Genomic DNA, 10,095 nt, shown 5'->3' with positions numbered 1-10,095 from the left:
GCCTTCTTTAGCTGGAGACAACTCAGCTTGCAGTGGATCATCGTCAAAGCTGATACACACTTCTGTGATGCTATTGAACACAATGGCATCATCTACGCGATCGACAAAGTAGATGGCACCACGTATTACTGGGGCGGCGCGTGTAAGTTGTTTCTATCTCATGTTAATGACGACGCCATGACACTGTTTGAAATTTTTGTGATGATTGGCATATCCCTGTTTGAGCAGAATTTGAGTATAACTATGGCAATGTATTAGAGACGCCGTAAATCAACTATATTTGGAATGAGTTAATTCATGCGATTGTGACCATGTCATTACAGCCAATTTGTACCCTGAATAATCAAACGGTTAGGAATATATGGATATTATTCTTATTTTACAGTAATCTATATACTAGTACTAAATATGAGTGTGTATCAATGGCCATGTTAGTTTCCTCATTTTCATGATGTAGAAACATGCACCACATTGTTGGTTTGATCTAACCATACATTAGGGAAGTAAATGTGCATATGGAGAACTCTATATTCGGAAGTAGTGAAATCCTGCAAGGCTTACCATGTGTACATACCTATATTCGCCCTTCAGCAATCAATGGCTAGAATAATATCCTCACAAACAATTTGCCCACAGAACATGAGTATATAACAATGCATGGTCTGTTAGTTACCTTGAAGAATTTGTTTGTGAGGATAGAACATGATTACATAACATGCATGACATGGTAGTTTCCTGTGAAGAATCGATTGCGAGATAACATGAGTATAACCATGCATGGCACTTCTATACTTTCGAACCCAGTATAGATTTCCCTGTATTTTCCTCCCAGTTCCAACAGGGACATATCAATGATGTTTCTTGCATTATCCTACTCATACTCTGAACAATGATGATCTTACATTTTCAACGCCTGTCCTTTTTTATATGATGCAGTGTCCCTACAGTTACTGCCCTTTGTAATCACACCACCTTTGCCAAAAACAGGGAAGCACACCGGGTTCCTCGCTCGATCAGACGACGGCAAAATACTGATGATCATTGGGACACATGAGCCAGAAAAGTTATATTGCAAAAACCCCACTGTATACAAGCACCGTCTAATACGTGAGTATCCGGACAGTGGTTGTTACGTCTATGAGGAGGAAACCAGCTTATTGGGGCCTTTAGGATTTTTTTAGTTGGAGGCGGGTAAACAGCCTTGGTTCACAGTCTCTATTTCTCGGACTCAATTATCCGATTAACCAGGAGATCACCGTTGGCAAGGACCTTGATGGCAGAGAGGCTCTGTTTGCTATGGAAAACTGTGTCTACACGGCGAGCCCTAGGAGTTTGGGAGCAAACTCCCCTGATTGTTAATGATACAGCCTGCAGCCAAAAGAAGGTGAGAATGACAAAGGCATCTGGATTAACTTTGATCCTTGGATGTCTCAATTATGACAGGCAGTGATGTGGTTCAAGCCTTCAGGTTGATAGGTAATTGGGTTGTTGCATCGAAAGGGTGGAGTACTGGTGTCTCTAGATCAGTGGTTGCTGAAGCGGGGCTGCAAATTATGATGGTGTTGGATCATCTCTTCGAATGATTTTGTTGTCTTTGCTGCTGGTTCTGGATGGGTAGTTCTTTCTTTTGTTATGCATATTCCTTGTCATTTGGTCATCCTCGCCTATGTCACTCTTACTATGTAATAGTTGCTTCTGTTTAGAATGTCATTCTCGTCTGGATCACGAGAGTCTGAGCACTGCAGATGGCTGCATTTTGGTGGTGTAGCAAGACTTCTTAGGAACTATCATGTCTTGCTGTTTATGTCAGTAGTAGTCACTAGTCAGTGTTTGAATGTTGTATATATCGTTGTTTCGAACCGTTTATTCTCTCGAACTACTGGTGGGCTAAATGAGGGCATCACCATTCTCCAGTGTTCAGAGTATATCTCCTTTTTTCAAGTTATATAATTTGAGCTCAGTGTCTTTTCGATGATGTACACTTGTTTGGGCCAGTGAGGTGTTGTTGAATATGGGCCGAGTAGTAACGCAATGCCAAACAGGTCAATTATGACTCTCAGGTCGGGCTCTCAAAAGATCCTGGAAAAAAAAGGTCGGGCTCTCCAAAAAAGAAAGAATAAGGACTCTTAGGTCGACATGTGGACACCACCGGTGTTTTCGTGTGCTTGCGCGCCAAGAGCATATTGGCGCGTGCTCAAAATTCATGCTACATTTTCATCCCCAGTCTTCTGCCCCTCCCCCACCTCTGGAATCACGATTCCTACTCCAGTTCCCCCAAATCCCCCTCATGTACTCCCTGTACTCAAGCGCACTATCATGTCGCTGGTCAACACGGATGTCCGAGCCAAAGATCCTGAGGTCCGTCCTGCCTTCGGTCGCTGCGTGTTGTCGCTCAACAGTGGCATGGTGGCGCTTGACGACCAGTTTGCCGGCAAAGTGCTGATAGTAACCATCAATGGCGATTGGCCTCCCGTCTCGCCGGACGACCTTGTCAAAGCTCTTGGCATTGCGCACGGCATCCAAATAAGTGACTTGCTCGTCGAAGTCTGTCCGCCACCGCCTGATTTCTTCATCAGGTCCCGAACAACTTTCCACTGCAGTCGTGTGTTCGAATCTTCCTGGCGTTTGTTCTGCGATGGCGCACTGGTGAGCTTTGATCAGTGGCACCCAGGATGGGGCTCGGTGCCCTCTGAGCTTGAATTTTTAACAAAGCTTACCTTCCACGGCATGCCTCAACGTGCTTGGAACAGCGAGTCGAGCTTATCAACGACCTTGGAGGTGAGCTCGTAAGTATGTTTGTTCCTCCAGACAGCTGGGCTCTGATGGTTATGGCATGGATGAAGAAGCCGTCGACCATACTGAAGGTGATTGGTGTTGAGATACCGGTGCAGGAACCGTGGTTGTACTATTCGTCGCCACCAAGGCCGTCGCAGACCACGTTAGGGATGTACCTGTATCGAGTGTTTGTGCAGGTCGAAGAAGTGGTCAATCCATCAATCAAAGTCCTGCAGCCGCCGCTGGTGCCAGGGTCCGTCGACGACGTCCATTACAGGAGTCAATGTCAGACTTTCCCCATGTTGCTCGGAACGATGGATGGCACAGGGCCTACTCCATCGTGCGGCGGAGGCCACTGCTTCTTTGGGAGAAGAGGCAGGGCTGGCTGCCTGGATGTGCTCTAATTTGAGGTAAGAACTGAATCTTGTCAGATACTAGTTAAATCCGAGCTATGGGTGTGAAGCACTGATATGCCAATACATTTGATTGTGACCTGTTCTAATTTTGTACCTGGACTTTTTTTAGAAAGGGTTGTACGTCAACTTAATGTGCTAGCAGAACTTATTGTGTTGTCTTTCTATTTTCTTTGCACAGCATTCAAGATATTTCCCCGTCATTGATAAAGACGATGAACCGTTATGTACGACTTTGTTGGTTTCAACATAGCCCTACCCATAGTGATCCACTGCTTCCATCCTGATTGTGCCGCCTGCGTGAAATTTTTGTATGCAAGTTCAGTGTGCTATGATGTTCTATATGATTGTGTCAACTATATAAGTTTTTACTGAGCATCAGCAATGCATATGGCTGAAAGATGTATTTACGAGCATCGACCGATGGTTCTCTCGCTATCTCTATCTATCTCTCTCTCTCTCTCTCTCTCTCACACACACACGCACACGCACACACGCACAAGTGGGACCCGTTGAATTATTTATTTGCTCGTGACAGCTTTTAATTAGGTTCCACTGTAATCTAACTTTTTTCTTAAGTTATTAATTGAGCTTAGTGACTTCAAAAAATTGTACAGAAGCCTTGTGTGGGCCTTTCCGGCATCGCCGAATGTGGGCTGAGTAGCCATGTTAGGTTGTAATGTACTACACAGGCCTTTTTTCAACATCGGCAATGCAACTGGGCCAACAGTTGTACACAATATCCGGGTCAACTTGTTATTCTCCGCCCCGCTGGGCTGCAAACTTTCCAAGGATGTATGCATTAGGCTTAACAAGAAAATGGATTTTAAGAAATAATAAATGTGATGTAATTATAATAACTGGGCAGTAACTATGCACCAAACGCGTAATTAGTTTAAAAAATATAATATTTTTGGAATTTGAAAATTTTAACTTCATTACTTGTTGCGCACGCAATATTTCGTTGGATTTTAGCATAATACAACTTTATTTTGAAATTATATTTAACCTGACTAGAAATTTCGGATTAAAATATTTCGGATCCCATCAAAATGTGGGATTTTTTAATTCTGTTTTGAGCGGTTGTTTGAAATTATTAATCATTGTCCTAGCTAGAAGTTGGGATGTACTTTTAACAAACTGTAAATGGGCTGTAGTAAATTCCGTTAGAATTAAAAATGGGATGTACATTCTTACAAATCGCGAATGGGCTATATGTTCTCTCCCAAATCCAAGCTCTGGGCCTACTAAGTTGACGCATACCAAGGGCTTTGTCAACTTAGTAAATATAAACGATTCTAGCTGCAGTGATCGTACGATGTCCATCCAACGGCCATAGTGCTTCTTCAACCTCTGGTCTTCTTGCTCCAGCCGCCTAAAGCAGGGCCGATCGTGCCGCGTGCTCCTGCCTCCCGTGGCCGGCTGTGATGCCGCGGAGGCCTCACCGCCCCGTACTACTCCCACCGCTGGCCAAGCCATCCCTCTACTCACCCACACCCCCTGTTATTCTGCGGCGATGGCAGCCTCACACTGCAGCCGAACCAGTGAACCCTCGTACTCCTCTCAACGCGGGCTTCCACTGCTGCGTCTTCCCCGGCTCCGCGTCATCCCCTTCCTAGGCCTCGCCGTTGTCCACCGCCCTGGTGCTCTCGGCGTGGCGTGGTCAACATGGTCAACAACTGACTTCCATCGGAAGAGTACTGTATGTGGAGAGGCTGACAGCTGGGTCCAGGCGGCCGCAAGGAAGTGCCTCCTTATTACGCGCAAAATAATTATTCCTCCACCTGACAGCACGGACCCACTGGACGGGCCACCTTATTTCTCGAAAAAACGTTTCCCCCCTGACTGCTAGGACCCACCGGACGGGCCACCGTATTTCGCGAAAAAAATGTTCCCCCCGCTGTCAGCTCGGACCCACCAGAAGTGCCTCCTTATTACGCACAAAAAAATGAATACTCCCCCTGCTAGCTGGGACCCACCTTCGTGGGAGGCCGGCTTGTGGGCCTACTAAGTTGACGGGGATGGAGGGCTTAGTCAACTTAGTCAATATGAACGATTCTAGCTCCAGTGACCGTACGATGTCCATCCAATGGCCGTAGTGCTTCTTCAACCTCTGGTCTTCTTGCTCCAGCCGCCCAAAGCAGCGCCGGTCGTGCCGCATGCTCCTGCCTCCCATGGTCGGTTGTGCTGCCGCGGAGGCCTCACCGCCCCCTACTATTCCCACCGCTGGCTAGGCCCTACAGCGACGGCAGCCTCACACCACAGTCGAACCAGTGAACCCTCGTACTCCTCTCCGCGCGGGCTTCCGCTGCCGCATCTTCCCCGGCTCCGTGTCATCCCCTTCCTAGGCCTCACTGTCGTCCACCGCCCCGGTGCTCTCGGCGCGGTGTGGTCAACGTGGTCAAGGAATGACTTCCATCAGACGTGGACTGTACGTGGAGAGGCTGATAGCTGGGTCCACGGCCGTAGCAAGGAAGTGACTCCTTATTCCACGGAAAATAATGATTCCTCCACCTGACAGCAAGGACCCACCGAATGGGCCACCGTATTTCGCGAAAAAAACGTTTCCCCCCGACTGCTGGGACCTACCAGCTACATCTTCGCTCGCAAGGAAGTGCGCCCATATTACGGGCAAAAATAAATGATTCGCCATCTGACTGTTGGGACCCACCAGCTACATCTTCGCACGCAAGGAAGTGCGTCCGGGCAAAAAAAATGATTCGCCCCCTTGACTGCTGGCACCCACCAGCTACATCTTCGCACACAAGGAATTTCCTGACAGTCGGGACCCACCTGGTCGAAGTGTACGTAGAGTTGTCATTCTGGTCGCGAACATGTATGTACATACTGGTCGATGTAGAGGCGTGCACGTGTCGTAGTAGAGGCGCGCACGTAGCATGTACACGTACGTACAACGGCCAGGGTGCAAGAAAGTAAATACGACCACGTACGTACATACGGGCGGGGTCTCGAACGCCTACTCGCGCATACGTACGGCCAGGGCTCGTGTACATGGTTGGGTCGGAACGGAGAAACTGCGTCATCGTCGTGTTCATGGGGAGGCAACGGAATGCGTCGTGTTCATCGGGAGGCAACGGAATGCGTCGTGTTCATCGGGAGGCAACAGAACGCGTGGGAGCCAACCGGCTTGGACGGAACAGGCGATGGAAACAAGGCCTGGCATACCGCAGAACAGAGGAAACGGCCTTATGTTCGACCGGCCACATTCGAAACGGGATCCTGTTCATCGGGAGGGGTCTGGCGTACCGCAAAACGGAGGAAATGTACCTCCCACGGTCGAAACGGGGGTCCTGTTGATCGGGAGGGGTGTGGCGTACCGCAAAACGGACGAAACAGACTTGTGTTGGAGCGCTACGGTCAAAACGGGGGTCATGTTCATCGGGAGGGGTGTGGCGTACCGCAAAACGGGACTCCACAGGATACTGTTCATCTCCACCATCGACCTCCTCCAGCCTCCACGGGCTACTGTTCATCCACCGTCGACCTCCTCTAGCCTCCACGGGCTCCTGTTCATCCAGCCTCCACCGCGCGCTACTCCACCGGCTACTATTCAACCACCCCTCCATGGGCTCCTGTTCAACCACCCCTCCACGGGCTATTGTTCATCAACCTCTCCATCGCCTACTGTTCATCCAGCCCTCCATGGGGTCGTCCTGTTCATCCAGCCCTCCACGGGGTCCTGTTCATCCAGCCCCAACCGGCTCGATCAATCGGGGTCCTGTTCATCCAGAGGCAACGCCAGGGGGTCCTGTTCATCCACCCCCACCGCTCACTGTCCATCCATACCCCCCGCAACGCTCACTGTTCATCCAGAGGTAGCATCGATCGGCTTCAGTTAGCAGCAGTAGCGAAGGAATCGCTCGATCGCTCGGGTTTAGTAACACGTAGCCTACAGTGCAATCGCTCGGGTTCAGTTAGGTGACGCCTCGCTCGGGTTCAGTTAGGCGACGCCTCGCTCGAGTTCAGTTAGAGCCCAACGCCTCTCGCACACACGCGCGTACATGTACGAGAGAAACGCGCATCGCTCGGCCCCCGACCACCCACCGTAACCGGGAACTCCTCGAAATTTTCCTCGCCCTCGCTTCTACCACGGTTTTTTCCGTCATGGACGGTCCAAAGAATGTCATGCAGCTGCGTCTCCGGCCCGCCCAGGACAAAAAGCCCATTTTCTGTCATGATTTTTTGTCATAGAAGTAGGAGCCCACCACATCTATGAGGATACCGGGTTTTGTCACAATTATCGTCATAGAAGTGTCATAATTATGACAGAAAAAATTTCATTCGGCCCAAAATGTCATGGAAGTGTCTTTTTTTGTAGTGGATCTAATGTGCCGGTATTGCCATTTTTGCTATGGCGGGGCTTAGAGCGGTGCCGCCGGCGCTTACATTGCTTCTCGAGGGGATTATCCTCCGTTGCCTCGTCGCCATTGCTTTCTTTGGGCGTGTCCACCATATATATATCATATGATGAGGTGGTTGTCCAGTGCCCTGTGGGCGGTTGTTCCTATTCTTCTCCGGCGTCGTTGTCCATACCGTCGATGTCTTCAGAGTTGAAATCAAGCATGTCGGTTAAGTTATCGATAGTGGCTATCAAGTGGGTGGTCGGTGGTAAACGAATTTCTTCATCGTCCGCTTCCCACTCAAGCCGGACATAGTTCGGCCAAGAGTCTCCTGACAGGTTGAGAGATTTTAATGAGCTTAGCACGTCGCCCAAGGGCGAGTGCTGAAATATATCCGCGGAGCTAAACTCCATGACCGGTGCCCAGTCAGGTCCGATGGGCACGGATGCACGCGGTTCGGAGCATATGGCCGGAGACGAGTCCGAGGGTCCGATGTCACAGACCTCATTGGAGGCGAAGCCTGTGTTCGGCTCTATCGCCGATGAGTGTGCGGCCTCCGTGGCGGGGTCTATCCACCCATCCTCGGATGGCACGATCTGCTCCGGATCTAAGGCCAGGGCAGCTGCAGGTGTGTTCTCCTGAACACCATCCGATGGCAGGTCTAAGCCATGCTCGTCGTGACTATACTGCGCACCTGTCGTGGCTCGAATCCGTCGAAGATCAAGTCTCCGCGGATGTTGGCCATGTAGTTTAGGCTTCCAAACCTGGCCTGATCCGATGGCCAGGGGCGTAGCTATCGATCTGCTCCAGATGGCCAAGCGAGTTGGCCCGCAGTGCGAAGCCGCCGAATACGAAGATCTGTCCGGGGAGGAAAACCTCGCCCTGGATCGCATTGTTGTGGATGATTGAAGGAGCCATCAAGCCTTACCGTGATGACACAGTGGAACTCTCAATGAAAGCACCAATGTCGGTGTCAAAAACGGCGGATCTCGGGTAGGGGGTCTCGAACTGTGCGTCTAAGGCTAATGGTAACAGGAGGCGGGGGACACAATGTTTACCCAGGTTCGGGCCCTCTCTATGGAGGTAATACCCTACTTCCTGCTTGATTGATCTTGATGATATGAGTATTACAAGAGTTGATCTACCACGAGATCGTAGAGGCTAAACCCTAGAAGCTAGCCTATGATTATGATTGTTCTTGTCCTATGGACTAAACCCTCCGGTTTATATAGACACCGGAGGGGGCTAGGGTTACACAGAGTCGGTTACAGAGAAGGAAATCTACATATCCAAATTGCCAAGCTTGCCTTCCCCGCAAAGGAGAGTCCCACACGGACATGGTATGAAGTATTCAATCTTGTATTTTCATAGTCCAACAATCCGGCACGTGTATATAGTCCGGCTGTCCGAGGACCCCCTAATCCAGGACTCCCTCATAGAGACTATCAAGAGGACAGATGCTGATCAGAAGTGATCTTGTGGATTTGCCCCTCATATTCAGGTACTCATCAACTCCAAGGATGTGAACAAGAACTTTCTGTTGGACCATGAGCATTTGCCACTTCGGCTAGAGTTTGAGGACAACACTGTTACTATGGATGCTTCTCATCCTACCTCAGCCGAAGCACATGCAAGAGTAGAAGCTGCTAGAGCATCTGCATCCAGTGCTCCTTTAGCTCCAGTTCTTAAAACTAGGACGGACCAGATGCAATACCTCATTCGGGCCACTTAGAGGATCGAGCGGAGCCTGGCCAGTCTCTTAGAGAACCAGAAGAGCCTTGAGAGGATTGTGGAGGCAAAATTCTATGATCTGGATATCAAAGTGACAGAAGTTCAATCCATAGTGGAGAAGCTCAAGAAAGACATCGATGAGGCAAGGCATGGTAGCACTGATGAGGATGAACACCACATCCCAGTACTTCCTACCAGTACTCAGTTCTAGAGGATGCCCAAGTCGGTTGAAGTGCCAGATACTTCCAGGGCCAAAGTTTCAGCTCCAGTTGCTGCCTCCTATATTGCTCCATTAGTTGCTCATGTTTTCTCCACTCCACCAGTCTAGCAGACATTGCTCGAGGCTTTTGCGGATGCACTCATCTCGACTCCAACATCGATGCACACTAGCACTACAAGTTAGAGGACTTCACCACCAGGAGCTGCCGGATATCAAGCCTAGAGAGACGATTAGCTCTCTACTCATTCGAACTATTTGGTACTTGTTGCCAAAGGGCGAGAATGTGTATAGATCATTAGCCTTCGAGTGAGCGAGTGCTTTGCCTTTCCTCGCTTGATTTGCTTTGAGTTTTTGCTGCAATTTGGTTTGTGCCACTTTGAAATACTTTTTTGCGATGCTTGTATGAGACTACGTTATCGTGTGCTTGATCATACCGTACTTTAATGCTATGATTGCTTGGACATTCATCCTGTATGCTTTTGTATGATCATTCACTTGCTTGCTTGCTCATGAGTGCCATTTACATCGAAATCTTGTCATTCTGAGCGCTCCACCAAGATATATGTGACATGGAACAGTCCGGCCAAAGTATATA

Source organism: Triticum dicoccoides, chromosome 5B (genome assembly GCF_002162155.2).
Source record: "Triticum dicoccoides isolate Atlit2015 ecotype Zavitan chromosome 5B, WEW_v2.0, whole genome shotgun sequence".
NCBI classification, from domain to species: domain Eukaryota; kingdom Viridiplantae; phylum Streptophyta; class Magnoliopsida; order Poales; family Poaceae; genus Triticum; species Triticum dicoccoides.
Note: the sequence above shows the minus strand (reverse complement) of the source record.